Source organism: Taudactylus pleione, unplaced genomic scaffold (genome assembly GCF_031769625.1).
Source record: "Taudactylus pleione unplaced genomic scaffold, aTauple2 ptg000123l, whole genome shotgun sequence".
NCBI lineage: Eukaryota > Metazoa > Chordata > Amphibia > Anura > Myobatrachidae > Taudactylus > Taudactylus pleione.
The window spans coordinates 1,243,873-1,248,996 of NW_028284525.1; positions in this window are offsets into that span (position 1 = coordinate 1,243,873).

A 5,124-nucleotide genomic window follows, 5' to 3' on the forward strand; every position below is an offset into this window, starting at 1 on the left:
CGCCCCCTAACCTCTAATCCTATCACCACACCCACTCATAACACGGCCCCTAACCTTTCCTCCTATCACCACACCCTCTCACTTAACACACCCCTAACTTCTCATCCTATCACCACACCCTCTCACATAACACGCCCTCTAACCCGTCATCCTATCACCACACCCTCTCACATAACACGCCCCCTAACCTCTCATCCTATCACCACACCCTCTCACATAACACACCCTCTAACCTCTCATCCTATCACCACACCCTCTCACATAACACACCCCTAACCTCTCATCCTATCACCACACCTCTCACATAACACGCCCCCTAACCTCTCATCCTATCACCACACCCTCTCACATAACACGGCCCTCTAACCTCTCATCCTATCACCACACCCTCTCACATAACACGCCCCCTAACCTCTCATCCTATCACCACACCCTCTCACATAACACACCCCTAACCTCTCATCCTATCACCACACCCTCTCACATAACACGCCCCCTAACCTCTCATCCTATCACCACACCCTCTCACATAACACGCCCTCTAACCTCTCATCCTATCACCACACCCTCTCACATAACACGCCCCCTAACCTCTCATCCTATCACCACCTCTCACATAACACGCCCTCTAACCTCTCATCCTATCACCACACCCTCTCACATAACACGCCCTCTAACCTCTCATCCTATCACCACACCTTCTCACATAACACGCCCCCTAACCTCTCATCCTATCACCACACCCTCTCACATAACACTCCCCCTAACCTCTCATCCTATCACCACACCCTCTCACATAACACGCCCCCTAACCTCTCATCCTATCACCACACCCTCTCACATAACACGCCCCCTAACCTCTCATCCTATCACCACACCCTCTCAAATAACACATCCAAGATGGCGGCGCCCATGTCGTGCTGCAGTGCTGCTAAGGTGTGCAATGCTCACACTAGCAGCCAGGATACTATGCCTCTAGACCCCTGTAGCATGCAGTGCGGACCTCCATGTGCCTGCGCCCCCGCCAGAAGGACCCCGCCAGAGTGTCCGGACAGGTAAGTTCCGCTGACCCCGACACCTAACAGTCCAGGTCGTGACAGGTGTGGCTTGTGGGCCACGCTTATATTTTTTGGGCTGAACGGCATGTCTTGGATCAGCGTTTTGGTTTGTCGCTTGGTGGTCAGAAGGTTTGTTGGATTGGAGTAAGGGATTTGTGTTTGGAGTCTGTCCTGGCGTTGATTGTTTCCTGTGTTGCCAAATGGGGAGTGCCTGAATGGATGGTTTTACATGTTGGTGGGAATGATGTCGGACATTTGAAGGGTGTGGCGTTGATTGTTCGTGTACGTGTGGAGAAGGTGATTGTGGTGGTGGCTAGGCATGTCGCGTCCATAGGTGGCTTGGTTGTGAGTCATGGTTTTTTGGTTGGTGATCTTTTTTTTGGCCTGACGGGGTGCATTTGATAGGCATGGGTATTGGTCTGTTCCTTAAAGATTTGTTGTCTTTTTTGGGCTAGTTTGTTTTGGGTGGCAGGCCAGTTTCCTTTAGGGCCTGGCTTTGTTGGGAATATGTGGCAGCTCAGTGGCTTTATGTGGCGCAAGATAACTTTGTGGGGGCACTTGCCTTCGATGTCCATGGCGAATTTGTCCTGTGAGGGGACCTGGGTGCTTTTGTACGGAAGCGCCTCAGATTGGCCCAGGAGGGAAGTGAAACTCTCGCAGCATTAGAGCGTCTAGAGGGGGGACGTCTTAGTCGTCCCCCGAGTATTTGAGTGAGGTGAAAGCTAGAACTGAGCTCGCAGCGTCTCTTTGCCACCCTGGTTAGGTTAATTTATTTCATTATAAATAAAAAGCTGTGACCTTTTTACCCAAGCTATGGTGTCTGTGTCTTTATTTGTAGTTTAAGTTAAGTAAGATAATCAAGGTTGTTAAGGTTTGGAGGCAATAAACCAATGTAGATCTTATTGCTGGTCTTTTGCAGTGTGCTGGTGAGAAATAATTTTCTTTTTTTCTAGTTGATTGTATATGTATGTATGCAGTACCGAGGCACGAGCTTTAGTCGATAAACAGCATATAACACTCTTGCAACTCTCGGGATTGGGAGGTTGTATCTCATGGGCTGTTTAATATTTGTCGGCCCGACCTCCCATAGGAGCCCGTACACACTGAGCTACATCTGCACATAGAAGCCCGTACACACTGAGCTACATCTGCACATAGAAGCCCGTACACACTGAGCTACACCTGCACATAGAAGCCCGTACACACTGAGCTACATCTGCACATAGAAGCCCGTACACACTGAGCTACGTCTGCACATAGAAGCCCGTACACACTGAAGTACATCTGCACATAGAAGCTTCTACACACTGAGCTACGTCTGTACATAGAAGCCCGTACACACTGAGCTACGTCTGCACATAGGAGCCCGTACACACTGAGCTACGTCTGCACATAGAAGCCCGTACACACTGAAGTACATCTGCACATAGAAGCCCGTACACACTGAGCTACGTCTGTACATAGAAGCCCATACACACTGAGCTACGTCTGCACATAGAAGCTCCTACACACTGAGCTACGTCTGTACATAGAAGCCCATACACACTGAGCTACGTCTGCACATAGAAGCTCGTACACACTGAGCTACGTCTGCACATAGAATCCTTTACACACTGAGCTATGCCTGTACATAGTAGAAGCCCGTACACACACTGAGCTACGTCTGCACATAGAAGCCCGTACACACTGAGCTACGTCTGCACATAGAAGCCCGTACACACTGAGCTACGCCTGCACATAGAAGCCCGTACACACTGAGCTACGTCTGCACATAGAAGCCCGTACACACTGAGCTACGTCTTCACATAGAAGCCCGTACACACTGAGCTACATCTGCACATAGAATCCCGTACACACTGAGCTACGTCTGCACATAGAATCCCGTACACACTGAGCTACGTCTGCACATAGAATCCCGTACACACTGAGCTACGTCTGCACATAGAAGCCCGTACACACTGAGCTACGTCTGCACATAGAAGCCCGTACACACTGAGCTACGTCTGCACATAGAAGCCCGTACACACTGAGCTACGTCTGCACATAGAAGCCCGTACACACTGAGCTACGTCTGCACATAGAAGCCCGTACACACTGAGCTACGTCTGCACATAGAAGCCCGTACACACTGAGCTACGTCTGCACATAGAAGCCCGTACACACTGAGCTACATCTGCACATAGAAGCCCGTACACACTGAGCTACGTCTGCACATAGAAGCCCGTACACACTGAGCTACGTCTGCACATAGAAGCCCGTACACACTGAGCTACGTCTGCACATAGAAGCCCGTACACACTGAGCTACGTCTGCACATAGAAGCCCGTACACACTGAGCTACATCTGCACATAGAAGCCCGTACACACTGAGCTACATCTGCACATAGAAGCCCGTACACACTGAGCTACATCTGCACATAGAAGCCCGTACACACTGAGCTACACCTGCACATAGAAGCCCGTACACACTGAGCTACACCTGCACATAGAAGCCCGTACACACTGAGCTACGTCTGCACATAGAAGCCCGTACACACTGACGTACGTCTGCACATAGAAGCCCGTACACACTGAGCTACGTCTGCACATAGAAGCCCGTACACACTGAAGTACATCTGCACATAGAAGCCCGTACACACTGAGCTACGTCTGCACATAGGAGCCCGTACACACTGAGCTACGTCTGCACATAGAAGCCCGTACACACTGAAGTACGTCTGCACATAGAAGCCCGTACACACTGAGCTACATCTGCACATAGAAGCCTGTACACACTGAAGTACATCTGCACATAGAAGCCCGTACACACTGAGCTACGTCTGTACATAGAAGCCCATACACACTGAGCTACGTCTGCACATAGAAGCTCCTACACACTGAGCTACGTCTGTACATAGAAGCCCATACACACTGAGCTACGTCTGCACATAGAAGCTCGTACACACTGAGCTACATCTGCACATAGAATCCTTTACACATAGAAGCCCGTACACACTGAGCTACATCTTCACATAGAAGCCCGTACACACTGAGCTACATCTGCACATAGAATCCCGTACACACTGAGCTACGTCTGCACATAGAATCCCGTACACACTGAGCTACGTCTGCACATAGAATCCCGTACACACTGAGCTACGTCTGCACATAGAATCCCGTACACACTGAGCTACGTCTGCACATAGAATCCCGTACACACTGAGCTACGTCTGCACATAGAATCCCGTACACACTGAGCTACGTCTGCACATAGAATCCCGTACACACTGAGCTACGTCTGCACATAGAAGCCCGTACACACTGAGCTACGTCTGCACATAGAAGCCCGTACACACTGAGCTACGTCTGCACATAGAAGCCCGTACACACTGAGCTACGTCTGCACATAGAATCCCGTACACACTGAGCTACGTCTGCACATAGAAGCCCGTACACACTGAGCTACGCCTGTACATAGAATCCCGTACACACTGAGCTACGCCTGTACATAGAATCCCGTACACACTGAGCTACGTCTGCACATAGAATCCCGTACACACTGAGCTACGTCTGTACATACAGGGGGTGATGATCTGCAGGGTGACAGGACAGGGGTAATGTGCATACAGGGGGTGATGATCTGCAGGGTGACAGGACAGGGGTAATGTGCACACAGGGGGTGATGATCTGCAGGGTGACAGGCCAGGGATAATGTGCATACAGGGGTGATGATCTGCAGGGTGACAGGACAGGGATGTGCATACAGGGGTGATGATCTGTGGGGTGACAGGACAGGGGTAATGTGAATACAGGGGGTGATGATCTGCAGGGTGACAGGACAGGGGTAATGTGTATACAGGGGGTGATGATCTGCAGGGTGACAGGACAGGGATAATGTGCACACAGGGGTGATGATCTGCAGGGTGACAGGACAGGGGTAATGTGCATACAGGGGGTGATGATCTGCAGGGTGACAGGACAGGGGTAATGTGTGTATAATATGCTGCTCTCTGATTGGCTGATAAGAGGAGACGTGTCGTTCTGATCAACAAATAAAACGCTTTCCCCGCCCTGAGACCTGAGACCA